Here is a 19,056-nt window from a genome sequence, read left to right as displayed (position 1 = left end):
GGAGGTTATCGGACAACAGCGGCGTACTGGAGGCTGCTGGCTGGTGGACCCGGGCCCACTGGAGGAGGATGCAGCTGTTGCCGCCTCCTCCTCCTGTTCCCGAACCCACAGCTGGCGATATTCGACACAAACGGCCTCCAGCTTCCGGGCCCTGGCCCGGACAGCCATCTCCTTTCTGGTAAGCTTTTGTGGAGCATCTATATGAAGTAAGAAAGGAAAATACTATAACCAATACTCTTTAATAATAACACAAAATAATTCAACAGAAAGTTGTCTAACAGTAACACTAGCAACTTGCAAGCACAGTATAACATTTTGGCATGTATCTTTTCACCGTCTTTGTGGCCTGTAACATTAGTGGGAGTTTGAGGAATTCTACTAGCAGCACTATGGACTCACTACTTAGTCAGAGAGTCAGAGAGTACACCAATCTTCTTTTTCTCTCTAGCTTTGCGAAAGAAATTACTTGTACGTGAACTTGTGGTAGCCGGCATAATGCCAGCTCAATCAACTTGCACCCAAGAAAAACAGACACAAGCCATGATGACGCAGACTCAAATGACTTTAAGCAGTACATGCAGGTGGGGATAGGGAAGCTCTTACTTTTCTATAGGGGTGGCACTGGCATACTTGGTTACATCAAGGGCTACTGCTCAATGTAATTTATATTTCGCACTGCCCCCCCGGGCCTTCAGTACTACAAAAGGAAAATGAAGATTATTCATTTCTGATCATGTATCCAGCCGATCACATGATCTTTGCTTATATGATGGACGACTTTAGGTGCTTTGTTGTGATAGATTGAGTGAACGACAGCGATAGTCCACCCATGATTGACACAGCTGAAAGAAAATGATTAAGATAGGGAGTGAGTGTGGTACCCTTAATTGCCGGAGGAAGGGACTTGACTTGATATAATGTCAACTATTCAATACATACACAATATTTGCTGTGCTTGCAAAGTAAACTACTGTACTGTTAGTCAAGGGAGAATTTCTGAACAATCACAACTTCTAGTATTTGGATTTCCTCTGCTTGCTACTCTGGCACGGACATGCTGTTCAAACAAAGTAACACTCTTCATCCACTGAGCGTCTGCTCTACATACACCTCTGCTATCTATGAAAAAGAAGATACCATCCATGCTTCCAAAGTAAACGTCTTTCATTCTTCTTAATGACTCAACTGTACCAACTTTACTTTTTTGCAACAACCAACTAACACCCTTTTCATTTTATTTGGTAAACCACTGCCTTGACTTGCATTTCAGTTTCACCCAAATGATATATTGCAATGCACACCACACATGCATTTTCTGATTCCCCCACACAGGCAGTCATCTTCTCTTTCTCCTCCAACCATCTTTGCTTCAAGCAGACATGCATCTGATTCCTTCCTATCAGCCACCTCTGCATGCATTCAAAAACACGTATCATTCTTTACAGTCATAAATGTTACGACTCGCTCGTCTTCCTTACGCCCTTCTTTCCCTTTTAGTTCATCACATCCCTCGAGTTCATCTGAAATGACTTGGCTTCACGATAAAAGATTCACAGCTGAGTTGAAGTCAAATAGAGGGGGTCATTGCTTACTCGAGAACTACCGCCGCTAATGCTATGGCTAAGTCAAGGGTTACTGTCTTCTCAGTGATTGGCAAAAATATAGTTCTAAATTAGTAACTGTTCATAACAGTACAGTGTACTTCTACTAGTGTACTGTCTACTGTACTGTACATCATACACCCCTTTGCGAGCCTACTCTAAAATGTCAATAAGTAAGGATTATAATAACTTACCACCCTCTGCCGCTGCTGAGCCATCCCCCGCAGCAGCTCCTCCTGGCGGCACTTGACACGCCACCGCATCCTTCCCTGGAGTGGACCCCTCTGTGCTGCTGGCACTGGCACTGGTGGTGGGAAGTACCGCACCCGATGTTGTGATGACGCCTAGAAAAAACATGTAATATTTTAGATGACATACACCACCCCCTATTTTGTCTCGTAATGGAAGAGAAAATGTTAAACAATTTTTAATTATTGGGACTGAAAAAAAGTCACTGTTTTGGGGAGGGTGTTAACTTATATGCTTAGCCATAACATGCAACACTTTTTGGCACAACTGATGAGTGCTTGCTTTTTAACATGCAAAATTTTTCTAATTACAGACAGAACCACCTACTCCTCAACACCACCAGGAGGACTTGAAGTTCCAACAAGGTAAGGGCTCCCGAGTCCCGCACAGTTACTATTAATAATTAGATGTGTTGAAGTATATACTAGGGAAGGGTGTTTAACGTCATCTATCACCACTGCTTGCTGGGAATACTGCACTATTAAAAATAATGAAATTGTTTTTTTATTTCTTATTTGAAAATAAAACTTTAAAACTAAAAAACACCGTCTGGTTTTTATTCACGAGTGAGTGAGCGGAAGGGTTTGCAGTTGCACTACTGCACTTTGGAAACATGCTTCCGTGACTCTGATAGGTCGGGACTCTGTAGTCTTCTTCTGTTCTTCTGGGTCGTATAATCATTGGTCAGACACACTAGATAGTTGGTCAAGGGATTGGGGGTTCAACTTCTGTTCTGACTGAGGTATGTGGAAAGTCGAACTGCACCTATCATCATCAATGTCCTATTTCTCTTGTCCATACTTCTGTATGTGCAGAATAGTCCCTGAAACACTAGCGGTATGGTATGTGCTAGTATCAAATCAAAATGCCAACTACTTGCTTAATCTTGGTGGACATTGACATTTTGTTGTTGGAAATTGTCAAAACACTAACATTAAGAAGACTGGAATAGACAGCAAGGGCAACCCAGAGGACTGCACTCAGTGCCTCTAGAGCTATTGCTGGATCAGAGTCTTCTTTAACACAGTTTGCCGACTGGGCAAGCTTAGCTACTCACACAGACCGACTCATAATAATAGTAAATAGTAGAAGCACAGAGAGTGATGGTAGAGCCAGGATAAGAATGTAGAAACAGTCTACAAGAAGATCAAAGACTATTTTGTAAAAAATAGAATTAGGAAACAGTTTGGAATGAATAGGAGCTGTAAAAGTTAGGTAAGTATAATTATTAATATTAACAACAGAACAACTTACTGGGGCCAGCAGAAGAGCCTGCAGAGGACCGATCCTGCCCACCTTGTTCCGTCGGAGTCTAAGGTGTGGTCTTCTTGCCCCTGGGAGGTGCTGCTGATCATGAAATAAACACAAACATGGATGATTGTTTTTTTGAAATATTTGATTTCTTTGACCACGATCTAAAATTATCTCGGGGAAACAAATTACCAACAATTGCACTACATGTATTGATTGACCTATCTGATCTGGTCAACTATGATAGATAGTACAGTATTGCTGGATTTGCAGACCGTCTACTTGGAAAGTTATGTAAATCACTAACTAAACCAACAACAAAAAGGTTCTACTACGACTGCGAGCACTCAGCAGGACGCGACGTGACAGACACAGTCCGTTATCATGATTGCAGACCACTAAAAAATTTCCTACTACTAAATAACAAGTCATAATATACTCAACTTATCAATCCACCACTATCTCTTCTTAGTGGCAGCAGGAGTACAAAGGAAGGACTAGACTTGAGTCTCTAGTCTCTTTAGCATTACGCAGTTCTGCTCAAATGAGCACAAAGTTGCAAACAAGTAAGCATAGTAGCAACGCCACTGAGCAGACGAGCACCTGCAATCACAGAAGCTATTTAAACATTAATTTACATGCAATGTAATCGAATCAGCAGCATTCTTGCTCTTCGGGAAAAACATATATTAGCAATATAACACAGAGCAGCAGAAAACAAAGTAGTTATTAAATAGCTACTCACCAAGGCCACAGATCTCCACGCCTAGCAGGTGGAGCATGTCCTGCTCCGGTCAAGGAGGTCAGCCCACTGGTGCGTCGCCTGATGGTAGGTGTGCCGGACCCCGACTCCCTACGCATGGCCCGTCACACCTTATCCCAGAGCTGGCGATGCTTCCGGAGGCCATATCCTAAAACTGGCCTGCCCCCTGCTGCCGCGGTCTTCGGGAGGTGGCGCTGAACATAAAAGATAAGTGCGGCCACCTCCACCGCGCTGAAAATCTCCCGGCCCACTATATCCTCCCCCCTTAATCGCCCGCAAGGGAGCCGGGTACGGGATGCGGGACCCTTCCCCTTGGGGTTCTTCCTGGCTCCCTTTACCATGGTCCTGGACAGGAAAGTTAAATAAAACATAGGAAAGAATAGGGAAAAAGTAAATAAAATAAAAGAGGTAAAAAAAGTAGTTTTTAAAGTAACGAAAAGTTGAAAAAAACACAAAATATAGATGTAGAAAAACAGAGGGATAGATAATGAGTAAAAAAGGTTAAAAAAAGTTCAAAGAAACAATGGATTGCAAAGATTAGGGGAGGATTGAAAAAGCATGCCCAGAACCATAGCAATGAATGAAAATCAAGATGGCCGCGCCCATTGAGGACCGCGTATGTAAGTTTGCACAATATTTCCCCCCGAGCATGCAAAAAAGCATGCAACCACGTAATCGTGCCCCGCGCACAGCACGAGAATGCAACTAGCACCTGGAAACGGAAATACGAAACGCAAACAAGATGGCCGCGCCCATGTACGACCGCATGGGTAAGTTCGCGGTCGGCGCGCTGAAAGCGGCCCGCGAACACGCAAAGCGCCCCGCGAATATGAAAAACGACGCTTACAGCCCTGATGAGTCACAGGCACTGCCCTGTTGATGAAACACGTGTCAGCTGGCGTTTGTAAAATCTGAAAAAAAGAACTACATAAAGCATCACATACTGGCTTTACCAGACTACCGGTGTTAATCGCATTTGTCTCCAACTACTGTACTATCAGAATTGCTAATTATACGTGTGCCCAGTACCTGTTGAACATTTGTATGGTGTCAAGGCATCCCACGCCCAAACACCATTTAGAGGTTTTAGGGTTCTCCTCTATACTGGCAGCACCGTTTAACCACTTTTTAATCTTGTCCACCACCACATACTATAAACGCACTGTTTGAGCGCCCCTGTCCTGTACCCCAAACCCACAGCTGATCGCACAAATGCATGTGGAGGTGGGTGGGGGATTTGTTCTCATCTTCAACACTCATCCGTTGGGGGTAGTGTTCTTGTGCAAGTAGTTAAGTATGCAAAATAACAAAAGGGTAAGATCTGCTTCCATGGTTTCCTAAGGGGAAAAAAGAGTGGTCATGTTCGAGGTTGCCGATACCATCTGGTTCCCTGGCAAGGTTAGGGGTTCAAATGGGGCACTGTGAGCTAGCTAGGAACCAGGCCAACCTTTTCTGATGGTATGTGTGAACTAAGTTCCCCAATTCTGAAGCTTATGATGTCCAGATACACAGTCCTTCTTAATTTGTAGGAACCATATAACAAGATGTGGAGAAGAGTAGTACCCCACAGCAAGAGATACAAGTGTGGTACACTTCTCTGTGTTTTGGTGCGAAATGTGGAATTCGCGATTCCCTATTGCTACAGATTTTATGGATGTGTACACTAGAGTATGTGAAGTTGAGGAAGTGTAGCACACTATCATGAGAAGCCACATTGGGAACTTTCCTGTGGTGTGCTAGGCTGGGGAACTTGCAACTTCTCATACAGGCACCCTGTATGAGAAGTTGCATAGTGGAGTACCTTAGAGGTGAGATGTGAGAGAAGAGAAGTACCATGTCACAAGAGATTTCCTGGGGAAGAGACTAATAGAATGGTAATGTGGGGAGATGTAGTACCCCGTGGAGGAATCAGCCTTTAAACCTTGCTGTGCTTTAACAGCACGACCCAAACCACGGATGCGTCTTTACAGCGTATCATTTATCATGCAACAATGACTTGCCTTAAGGAGAGTGTTGTTGGATTGATGTTGGACTTTAAGTCCAGCACTTTCCTTACTGTTGTACAGATTGGAGTTTGGAACAGTAAATTATACTATTCCAACTTCAGCGCTTTCCCTATTGTAAGTCGTTGTAACGACTTGCGTGATAACTGAATGCATTGTAAAGACATATACGTTGTTTGGACCGTGCCCTTAAAGCAGGCGTGATTAATGTCTGAGTGGTTTCGACATACAACCACCCCGTGGTGTTGTGGGTGATAGCCACAAGTTTGCCCAATTGCTGTCTTGGACTAGAAATACAAATAGGAAGATTTGACAAGTGTGCGGTACAGGAAGCGGAGTACGTTTGCAGTTATCTTATGGTGTGTTTTGTTGTTATGGAGATAGTCAGTGTTGTGTTTGATGTAGTTCTATTGTGTTATAGGTGCCTACTTTACTTGCTGATGTGGTCTGCTGTCAATGGTTGTATTGCTGGACTGCTCTAGTGTTTGATTGCTGTATTATGTTTCAGTATATGTCTACTGGAGGCTGTCACCATTGTGTTAGGAAGGCGTCCCAACTTTTATGGTGAAGTTCCCAGAAAATGTGGCACTGGGTGCAGATTAAATGCTTTTTCAGCCTGACACTTAGTATGTTGGTTTAGCCAACTAGTGTGACTGTCCATGGTTCATGTTGGAGTGCATGGCTGCAATTTAGTGCTTGAATGCATGGTGCAGTGTGTTGTCCTTGTCTGAATGTGTGTGGATCCTCCCTCCAGCTGTTTCTCTCTCCTATATCTATCTACAACACACAAAGCTTGTATTTCTCTCAGTGTTCTCTTCACAAGCTCAGACACACAGGAGTGGGGACCCACATGAATATTATTGTCCCTGCTCCACAAAGAATGGATTTAGCTGGTAATAGACTCTTATTCTTTTTGCATCGCAATTGTTTATTAACTTTTCACAAAATACAAAATGCCCAACATAGAGCTGCAGTGATCTGTACAAGTAATAGTCTCATTCCAAACAGGACTATGAAAAAAGAGAGAGATAAAGAAGAGAGAGATTGAAAGAATATGGCAGCTCTAAAACTTAAGCAAACCTCCCACCCCCATCCCTGTTTCCACACAGGGGACTGACCATAGCGACATGCGACAACAAACCATATACAAGGGTCAATGACAAAAAAACACCTGAGTAATTTTAAATGGAATAAAGTGGCAACAGTCCCCCTGGAATGAGCCCACCGCAGTAAGGACAGTTGTTGGTCCATAGCCTGAATAACCTTGCGACGCCCTGAGTACTCTCCTGAGGGTAAGAGGCGAGCTATGTCCTGTGTTTCTCAATACTCCATCAACAAGTATGTCAGAGGGCCCTCGAAAGCAGCACAACTGAGGTTCTCAGACCTTGCTATGCCCAGATTACATAAAAGGGGATTCCAGTGATTGCTGTCTATCTTACACTAATATTACATCTAAGAGGGCAAGGGTGGCGAAAAATGCCCCATGCCTCATCGTACTTGTGCATCTGGCCATTAAATGTTTTGATTAACCGATCATATGTGGTCATGGTGTGTATGTCAGCAAGCCATGTGATATAGGAGGGTTACTTCTTGGTTTTGCAGTGGTGTGGAATCTAGACTTTCACCACTGCTTACTCTGAGGAAAGTCATCTGGTTGTGTGGCGAGGCAAAGATGGTAGATCTGTAGTGTCGTAGTAGAGCTAAGCGACTTATTAAAGCCAAAGTCATGCCCAGTTCCTTCCAAAGAAGATGGCAGATTTACCACCTGTAGTTGGAGATAGAGGTACAGTTCCAAAGGATGTGCACAATATCACAGTCAGTGGTGTAACATCTCTAGCACTTGAAGTCAGACTGCATGCGCGCTCCGTGAAGTTTAGCTATTGACCAGTGCTACTTATGGAGAACCTCAAAATGAATTTTCGTATAGCCTCTCACAGTGATTTGTCATGGTGTTCCAGTAAATCAGACCATTCATCATAAGGGAAAGTAAGGCCTAATCTGGTTTCCTCTGAGAAGGGTGCATGCAGTGGACTTTGAAATAAGTATGTCAGTAAGTGTGGTGTAAGGAGAAAACATAGACCCCCTTGAAGCCTTTGCATGCTGTGATATACTGGAGGAATGGAGCTGTTTCCAATGTGTAGGGCCAGTTGCCTAATAGCGGCTGTAAAATGTGTTGGAGTTGGGTATAGCACCATTGGTGTGACAACAGCAGCCCGCATTTAAGTGCTAGTAAGTCATAGGAACGAACGTCACTGACTTCCAGCAAATCCTCTGCATGTAATATTCCCTTCTCCCTCCACATCACCCAATCAATCTCCTCACCTCCATTCCTAATAGAGTGATTTCACCACAACAGAGTATGTTTGTGTAGCACAGTCAAGAGGTATTGGTTTGGTCCCACGCATACCTAGATATATTGATATAATGGATTGCCAGAGGGTCTAATTTGGGCATAAGCAGTGTAATACACAGTTAAATCCTATTTTGTATTCAATAGGTGTTTTTCTAGACAAACCTATGTGGGGGTTTCCCTATGGGTTTCCAACATAAAGACTGTATGTGCCAGTTGGGAAGCCAGCAGGATTCCACATGGATGAATTGTAATCCCGCGCTTTGGTTTTGATATGTATGGGCCATGGCTTCTCATTACAAACATCTGAATAGGACTGTCAATCTCCTGCAAAAGGGTAAGGTGAAGCCTCAAGGAAAGCATGATGAAGACATAATTAAAGAGAGGCATCACATTCATTTGTACTACCTGTACTCTACCCCATAGAGCCAATTGTAATTTGGAAAACATCATAAATTCTGAGGATTAGTTTGTCAATTATTGAGAATATTTTATCTCTGACAACATCAGTGAGTCCTATGTTCAGATGTATGCCAAGGTATTTAAGACCTCTGGTTTGCCAAATGAATGGCAACACCCCTAAGGCAGCTTTGGTCGTAGTATGTGTTAGCGGAAGGACTTCACATTTGGACTATTTGACCTTATAGCCTGAGAAATTAGAGAAACAGTCAATGCTCTGCATGTAAGCTAGTATTGAAGTAAGAGGAGCGGGTAGAGTTACTAGGATGTTGTCAGCATAGTAAAATGTCTTCTGTTCCCCTGCTACAGTATGTATCCCATGAATATGCGTGTGTCAAATACAGCTACTGCCAATAGTTCCAGTGCCCACAGAAACTGTAAGGTGGAGATTGGGCAGCCCTGCCTCATCCCTTGACCTAGCTCAATAAAAAGGGGAGGAGAAGACGCTTCAGGAGAACTATGCAGTGAGAGAACTATACAACCAACAGACTTTGTCATTAAAGGGGGTTCCCAGCCCTAGATATTCTGTAATCTTAAACAAATACATCCATTTCATATGGTCAAAAGCCTTTTCAGCTTCATGGGAGATAAGCATCTTCTTGTCTCTGTCATGTCTGACCTGCCACATCACATACTATGGGCTAATATTCGCAGGTGCTTTACAGCTGTGCGACCACTACAAAACAGACCTGGGATGGGTGAATTACCAGAGGAATGTAGGTCGCAAGCCATATGGCTAAGAGTTTCATTTTTTTTTTCATGTCTGAGTTTATAAGGGAGATGGGCCTGTAGTTGGTGCACTTAGGGCCAGATGTAGGTAGGCAAATACCGGTCGGTAACGGCAAAAATTCGGTAATTTCGGCAGTTACCGACCGGTATTTGGAAAATGAGATGTAGGTGGGCATTATACTGATTCGGCAATTTACTGAATCGGTATTTTAAGGAATCGGTAAATTACAGATTCCTTAAAATACCGAATCAGTACATTACCGATTTTGCTATGTAGGGAGCACTCAAATGAGCGCTTTTCCCCTTTCAGGATTCGTTATTTACCACCAACTACAAGTTGGTGGTAAATAATGCAAACCTTGGAAAAAGCTTTTTTTTGTTGCTTTTCCAACAGTACCATGTTGCAGACATACATGCCCTTAGGGCATGTATGTCTGCAACATGTGCACCCATACACAACTGAGGGGTGCAACAGGGTGTCAAAGTGACATCCTGCCACCCTTCAATGTTTCCCCCTTTTACCGAATCAGTAAATACCGATTCGGTAATTGGCATTCATTCCTATGGGCCGATTCTGTAATTTTTTTGGTAAAATTACCTACATCCCATTTGCCTCTTCTTAAATACCGAATTGGTATGATTCGGTATTTAAGAATCGGTAATCTGGGATTACCTACATCGGGCCCTAAGAGTGTCTTTGCCAGGCTTAGATATTAATGTAATCCTGATCTATCAAGTTCTGGTAAGAGGGTATTGCTTCTCGAAATTTCCTGGAACAGCTTGACCAGTAGGGATGCAATTATAGGTTTATTAATTTTATAACATTTTATGGGGAACTTATTCAATTAAGTGCACCTTTTTGAATTTATAACTATTGTTCTTCATAGTCTTTCTTTAGTGGTTTCAGGTGGTACAAACTGAAAAGGGACTAAGGAAACATCACCCGTCGCTTCCGGGGGCAGAGTCAGCACAAGCAAGGAAGACCCGTAATGCTGGTAAGATCTAACACTATAAGGATCTCCTCGACAAGATTCCAAGTAAGACCGGCACTAAAATATGTATTTTTACACTGCAGACAAATGAGAAACTGTCTCTAGCAGCCCCCAAGGAAGCGACTTTCGAATGACAAAAGGTATGGGGCAGATAATGTTTGTTAGCCTTATGTCACATATTTATGAGGGACGTGAGTGGAAATGCTGCAACGAGCGATATTTGCACAGCCATGAGTTGAGATCTGAACCTTAATGTAAGCAGAGGGAATCACCAGAGAATACTAAAATGCATTTTTGCAATAAGTAAACCTGCATCGAATTAAATGGCATACGCGATGCCACAGTGCTCTGCATACCTTAATAACATGTAGATACCATGGTATTTCCCTAGGAATTGATGTGAAATGAATGAATTATGTACATAGCAATTAGAGATCTGTTGGCAACATGACATTATAAGTTTCAAGGCCAAAACGAACATTTTTATTCAAATGTACAGTGAAGATAGGACTTGATTTGTAAAACCTCAGTATTATGCTCCCAGTTTTTTTTGCATTTATATTTAGAAAGATATCACTTAATAAGTGGATTTAAAAAAAATGAAAATAGAGTTTATTGAATAACATGAGAAAGAGTTATTCTCTTTATTCCAGGTACTACTGGCCTCAATAAAAAGAAGGTAACCAATAGAATCACCTTAGTGCTACACAAATCATGTGAGTACACCAATTTTTAATTTTCAATTTCCATCTTGATTGTGAAGAAAGCCTCATAGACCTGGGTGAGCGTTACGAGGCTGAAACATGTCGACCAACTCTGACCAATTTTGATGTATAGAGGATCTAGTAACACAATCCTAATCTATACCAAACCTTTTTTTAAACAATTATTGAATCATATATTTTATTAAAATTCTTTCTGTTTATCCAAGGATTTTTTAGACTCACAAGTATATTTTTGGGAGCACTGTTTATGGACACTGCTACATAGCCAGTGGTTGCCTCCGGTGGAGGTTGCATACAACAAAAGACCCTATGATGATGCACTCACGCTACGTATATTAGTGGAGAACCAAGATACACCACCACATCACTTACATGCGTGTATGTTTTTTTTTAAGAAGGTCTCAAAAAACCCTGGTACTGTTGTATCAAGTGATCCAATCTCCATTTGATTTTTGATAACCTAGCCTGGAAGCTGAGTGGATCCACAAATTCAACCTCCCTCCTTTTGATTTATGAACGTCTCCAGGAGCCTTCAACATTGCCTTCATATTGATGACATGAGCTATTTTTCATCACTAATTTCTTTTCCTAATGCCTCTGCATATTATTGTGGGAGCATTAGAATCTGAAGTCTGTCCAGAAATGCTATCACCGTGGAGTACAGTTGGCCGTAATCATGAGTGAATTGCTACAGTATGTCATGAGGGTCCGTTAATAAAACTCCTTGAGTAGACATATGGCAGGGACAATACTGTGTGAGGATGCCTGTTTTAACTGTGCTTTAAGCAGGCTACCCATTCCCTCTCCTTTGATAATGTCCCTTTTAAAGTCTGAAGAGCATTTCTTCTGTCAGTGAGGTATATAAGGCATTTAAGTCAGTCTTTGCTTTGAGAAAATCACAAAGAAGCTAGGTAGTGGGTGTCAAGTTATACACCCCCATAAATTAGGTTATACGTGCAGTCAATTGAAGATGACCATTTTTGCAATTTTTCTTATAGGCCAAGCAATCTCTTATCATGGAACCTGCAAGCAAGCTTTACCAGCTTTCCTAGATTGCAGCCGAACCCAGGGCCAAAAACTCATGGGACCCCCCATGAAAAACCAGGTTGGTTTGTGATAGGTAATTTTTATGTCGCCTCAATAGGTTTTGGGCCCTTGCCTGTTGTGGGTCCTTGAACCACCCACACAAGTGAGGTGCCATTTTTATTGGGAGACCTGGGGGAATTCTGGGTGGGAGGAAATGTGTGGATCCACGCAGATTCCTGAACTTTCCCACACAGAAATTTGAGAAAAAGTGATTTTTTCAGAAAAATTTGAGGTTTGCAGGGGATTCTGGGTAGGAGAATGTTGGGTGACCCATGCAAGCTATACCTCGCTGGACTCCCCCAGGAGTCGTTTCCAGAAATGTGTGGGTTTGGTAGGTTTTCCTAGACGGCCGCTGAGCCCCGGGCCAAAAACTTATGGGACCCCCTTGCAAAACCATGTTGGTTGGAGATAGGTAATTTTGATGTTGCCTCAATAGGTTGAGGACCCTTGCCTGTCGCGGGTCCATGACCCACCCTCGCAAGCAAGGTACCATTTTTATCGGGAGACCTGGGGGAACGCTAAGTGGGTGGAAATTTGTGGATCCACGTAGATTCGAGAACTTTCCACCTCAGAAATGTGAGGAAAATGTGTTTTATTTGACAATTTTTTAGGTTTGCAAGGGATTCTGAGTATTAGAACCTGGTGTCTAGTTTTTAGAAATGTATAGGTTTGCTAGGTTTACTATTGAAAGAAGACTACAGGTCCTTTTTCAAGTAAGTAACGCTAGTTTATTTCAGAGGAATAGGAGCAGCAAACTCAACGCCTGCTGACCTGACTCCAAACTGAAGCTTGTGGAACATCAGATGTCGAGTCAGAACGTATAGGCATTTTGGAATATTGGAGGCGAGGGCGTAGAGAGGAAATACAATCATAGATAACAATATGCATAGAAATGATTTACAACAAATCTTCCTCCTTTAGAAACAAAAATGAATAAAAAATGAGAAAGTAAAAGATGGTGAAATAACAATAAAAATCACATGGTATATTAGTCACAACAGTAATAATTAAGATAAGCTGGTGGTCTATGATACCTTGAAATTCTGGAAATAACAGGCAAAGAAACATTTTGAGAAATTGAAGAATCAGTGGTAACATTGTTTGAAAGACAACAATTGCTTGTGTCTGGAGCATCACCTCCACCTTCACATCTCCTGCTAGCTGGAAAAGAAGATGACGTGGAGGCTACTACAGAAGATAACATGTAGCCACTATTCCCACTGTTACAATCAGAATCAACACATTTATGTGAAATGTCATCTTTGCAAACCACAGATTTTTTTTATATAAAGCAACTCTTCTGAGGTTCCATTTCTCGCCATTTGACAGAACAATGTAATGAGGAAATACTTCGCTATCACAATATGGACCTCTAAATTTTGATAAACCTTTGGTAATACTGCCAGGTTTTACCTTAACATAGTCTCCTTTTGAAATGTGTGAACTTAAAGTGATACTTGTATTCTGAGAATTTAACTCACCACTTTTAGAGACTATTTCTTTTATTCAAGAGGGAGGGAGTTTTGTGCTAGGTAGTCTGCCACGCATGATTTTCAAAAGGTGACTTGTCGTTAGAACTATGATTTGTAGTTCGATATGCACAGATCATGTCTTGAACTATATCAATGGCTAAAATACCCTTGGAGTGGGCCCACTGAATCGCACCTTTAACAAGTCTGTTGACTCTCTCACATAAGCCATTTCCTTGTGGAATGTATAAGGAAGTACGATGATGTTTTATTCCACAACAAGATAAAAAAGAACACATATTGTGTGACACAAGTTGTGTTCCATTATCTTTGACAATGACATTGGAATAGGCATTCTGGAATATGAGAGATGAGGGCGTAGAGAGGAAATACAATCATAGATAACAATATGCATAAAAATGATTTACAACATTTACCTAGGTGCTGGCAGAGGTAGGATTCAAAAAGTACAGCTAGGCACTTTGCCAAAAAAGGTTCATTTTTCACTGTGAAATTGTGGTGTGTTCACGTTGTGTTTTGCACCGTTTCCTGGTGCGGGCACTAGTCCTACCCACGCAAGTGAGGTACCATTTTTCTTGGAAGACTTTGGGGAACGCGGGGTGGGTGGAAATTTGTTGATCCACGCAGATTCCAGAACTTTCCACCACAGAAATGTGAGAAGAATGTCGTTTTTTGTCAATTGTTTAGGTTTGGAAGGTGTTAGATTTAGGGGTCTCCTGTTGGCACAGGTAGTTACTTGTGACAAATAGGGACCCTTGCCTCTAGTCGGGATAAGGGGATTACCCTCTTGAATAACCTCTGTTCACCCCCTTGGTAGCTTGGCACAAGCAGAAAGGCTTATCTCAGAGGCAGTGTGTAAAGCATTTGTGAACACATACAGTAACCCAGTGACAACACTACAAATGGACACCACACAAGGTTTATCAAAAATAAGTATTCTTTATATAGACTTAACAAAAGACCATTTAACAACAGAAATTCACAATACTATACTTAGCATGGTTGTTTTTGCTTAGTTCAGTTCTTAAGATGCAACACTTTGCGTCAATGTACCTTACGATGCTTTGCGCTTCCTCAAGTAATGTTGCAGCGATGGATATGAGGCAAAGTTCAGTTGCAAAGATATAAAGACGTGAAGATCTTCCAGATGCGCCACGCTTCTCGAATAATGCAAGAAGTCTCGATTTGATGCGTCAGCTGCAGCGGCGACACCCTTGTTCAGCGATGCGACGGCAACAGCTTAAGCTCCGACACTCTTCTCCGACGTTTGCGAGAAACTTCCGCACAATGTGACAACTACAGCGGTGACATCCTTGTACAGATATGCGACAGCAGCAGCTCCGACGGCAGCGCGCTTCTCCGATGCGGTGCAATGTGACAGTGACAGCGGCGACACCCTTGTTCAGAGATGCGACAGCAGCCACAGCGACGGCAACACGCTTCTTCTTCATTGTGAGACACTTCTCTCAATGTGGTGCAATACGACAGCTCCAGTGGCGACACCCTTGTTCAGAAGTGAGACGGCAGCAGCAGCAACGGCGACATACTTCTTCCTTGTTGAGTCGAGCTTCCAGCTCCTTGCGACATGCAGTCCCTCAGAAGGCCCAAAACAGCTGCAGGCACTTCCAAAGAACTCTGGGGAGCTGGGGTTGGAAGTCTGTTGTCCCTGAGACTTCAGCAGGAGGCAAGCTTTTATCCAAGCCCTTGGAGATCCTTCACATGTTGAAAATAAAGTACACAAAGTTCCTTTCTCCTTCCTTTGGAAGTAAGGCAACCACTGCAGGCCAATCCCCTAAGCAGCACTTCAGCTTAGGAATAGTCTCTCCTCAGTTTCTTCAGGTTCCTCTCCTCAGTAAAGGTTACTTTTTGTAGTCCAAAAGTGATCTAATTTCTTGGGATCACGGTCCCAATATTTATATCCCAAATCCCTTTGTCCTCTGAAGGCAGAGTGGCCTTTGCCCAGTCCAAAGCAGTTGTGGAGCACTCTGTTTACATTACTCTTTCCTTCCTTTTACAGTGCAGGGCATAAACATCAGATGACCCACAGGAGGTGGAGCCAGCATTGTGGAGGGAAAGCACAGCCCTGGAGCACTTTGTTGACTCCTTCTCTCCTTTCACAGTGCAGGGCAGAGACATCAGACACACCACAGGGGGTTGAGCCAGCACTGTGGGGGCGGACACAGTCCTATTCAGGTCCCAGGTGCAACTCCTCCCTCCCATCTAGATACAGATCTCTCTATTCACCACTGGGCTGACTCATTCTGTCTTCTGGAATCTCCCAGCCCTGTCACTCAAACTCCAGACAAGGAATACACAACCTAGCAGAGACAGGCTTTGGATAGTTAGAAAAGAAAATAACTACTTTCTAAAAGTGGTATTTTCAAACACAGAATGTTAAAACCAACTTCACTAAAAGATGCTTTTTAGCATTCTGAGTTCATGAAGAAATAAGTGAAGCAAGAAGGGCATATAGATACGCTACCATGTTCCCAGAGTCAGTTAGGATTATAAAATGTAATAATCTAACAGCCCAGTCTGGCCTATGGAGAACAGGTATCCCTGCAATAGTGAAAAATGAAAATGGCTGTAATTCACTATTAGGACATGCCGCATACACCAGGGCATGTCCTACATTATACTTACAATGCACCCTGCCCTTGGGCCTACCATAGGAGTGTCTGATATGAAGAACAGGGAAGGTTTAGGGACTGGCAAGTGGGTGCACTTGTCCAGTCAGCATGGCAGTACCAGACTGCACACAGGTTCTGTAATGTTAGACCTGAGACACACTTTTACAGACTGCTTCTGTGGGTGGCACAACCAGTGCTGCAAGCCCACTTCCGTTCTGGGAAGGACATGGCTTTTGTAGTTCGGACTGGACTGTTCCCATGGGGCACAGGGTAAGAGCTGATTTGCATATCGCCATTGTCTAACCCAGGGTGGTGTGGAGTGCAAAAAAACGATGGATTTGGGCCCAGATCTTTGGACTGGGTTGAATGTGTGACATTGATCCACATTCGGTCCATCACCTGTTGCTTTTGCAAGCCCACTAGCAGCATTCGGATTTACAAGCCCTGGGCACACACAGTTCTAGGGTCTGACAAGTAAACCAAATCAGCCAATCATGGAATCACTAATCCATACATCAAATTACAATTGGGAGAGCATATGCACTTTAGCACCGAGCAGCAGTGGTAAAGTCCCTGGAGTCATAAAACCAACAACAACAGGTCAGAGAAAATACAGGAGGAAAGCAAAAAGTTCAGGGATGACCCTGCAAAAAGGGCCAAGTCCAACACAAGGTATTATGGGTAACAGAACCTGGTGGGAGTCAGTTAGTCAATAAAGCTTTATTCGATTAAAAGAATAATCATAAAAGCACAAACACAATAGAGACTCATGTTACTAGTATAGATAAAAACCACAGGATTATGAAATAAATTAGACTGTACAAATTCTTACATGAGAATAGTCTTTCTACAGTTAAAAACAGACTTTAATAAAAACGACGTGACAGCTAAGGTTATAAGTTCTTCCCCCAAAGATTGCATAACTAAAAGAGCAGGACAACATTGTCTCAGGCCTAATGTTCTAAGCACTGGAAGTATCCACCTTTTTCTCTGGACTGTGATAAATTTACAAAAGAATAAAACATGCATAGTGGATAGCGCAGACAGGTTATGACACGGGCAATTGGACAACTGTCTGCACCAATCGTTATGTATTGGGAAGCTAAGTAACCTGTGAACAATACACATCCTAAATAATGTTAGAAAAAATCTTTCAAAATCAGGAATAACATATATTAAGTATGGCTGCATTTTAAAAGTAGTCAAAATGTTTTGGTGGGCCAAGACTGAGGTTTTTTGAATCTCTGGATTTGTTCTTATATTTTCGAGATATTTCAGGCAGCTGAAGTTGAAAATATCCTATCAATCTTAGTCAGAGTAATGGGCTTGTCAAAATATTCCAGGTGGCCTAGCTTGCACATAAATTCCTTAACGTACTTAAGCCACCCTATGTGTGAAACCCCATCTAACCCACAGAAGTCACTGATTATTTGGCAATTTAGACTGGTCTGCTCTGTGGCCCAGATATGGTGCCAGAGAAGGATTGGTTGAATACCGATGACATCCTCTAAATGCAATAAACCCAATTCCGAGTGGCAGTTGAAAGTTGAGACACTGGCCATGACAACCAGCAAGTGTCAGAGGAATCTGTTTTCAACCCTCTGCAAAGATATCACGTCTACATGTCCCCTAATGCCCGCTCAATAGATCGATATTGAGACACATTTAGCTTTAAAAATATGGAGTAGTTCTGTGGGGGGGCATCTACTCAATTTTCTACCAACATTAGTCAGGGCTACCACAGCCTTAAAAAATAGCAATCTCCTTAAATCTACAACAGGTGTCCATGAGCCAGTGCGGTCATATAGAACCCCCAAATATGAGAAAGTGTTACCACAGGTTAGACGATTCTGCTCTAGAAAAAAACGGGCCACATTTCAGTATAAATGTTTTGAATGCAATAACTGTGAGGCCTAAATTGGACATAAAATTTGCAAAACTAGATAAAACCTTCTGTAGATTATTTGGGGTGCGGCCATAAGCACCACGTCATCAGTGTACGTGAGCACAGGGAGTAAACGCTTCCCTACCCCCAGGAGGTTCTGTCACTCCTTTCTCAACACTGAGTCTATCGTGCCTAGGCCCTTTTGAAACCCATATTGGATATTACTAATAATGGAGTGGGCATCTGCCCAGACCTGTAATCTAGATAAAATTACTCTTCCGATTATTTTAACAGTAGAATCTAGGAGCGAGATAGGCCGGTAACATGCTGGATTATGCCTATCTCCCTTTAAAGATTGGGACCAGAATCGATTCACTCCAAGTTGGAATGAGGCTGGTCGAAATGCATGCATTGATGACTTGAGTTAAGATCGGTCCCCAAAAATCTAGATTATATTTAAAAAGGTCCACCGGAATGCCATCTGGCCCTGCGGCTTTACCACTCTTGCTCAGTCGGATCGCCTCCTCAATATCTTTAAGTACCAGTTGGAGATGCAAATGGTGATTAACAATCTAAAGTTCTATCCTGTCCCCCACCAAGTTGCTCAAACTTGGTTCAGGTCTAAGATTAGAATATAATTTAGAAAAGTGATCTACCCATTCATCCCTAGAGATTGCTATCTCTATGCTTGCCCTCCCTGCATCAACTAGAAAGGGCGCGCTAAGCACTTTCCAAAATGCTGAGGAGTCTTTTATTTCAGATGCAACTCGTAGGTCATTCCATGCCTCCTCCCTTAGCCCTTTTTTCCTTGCTTTTAAAGCTTATCTATATGCCCTTCTTGCT

Source organism: Lissotriton vulgaris, chromosome 4_1 (assembly GCF_964263255.1).
Source record: "Lissotriton vulgaris chromosome 4_1, aLisVul1.2, whole genome shotgun sequence".
Taxonomy (NCBI): Eukaryota; Metazoa; Chordata; class Amphibia; order Caudata; family Salamandridae; genus Lissotriton; species Lissotriton vulgaris.
Note: the sequence above shows the minus strand (reverse complement) of the source record.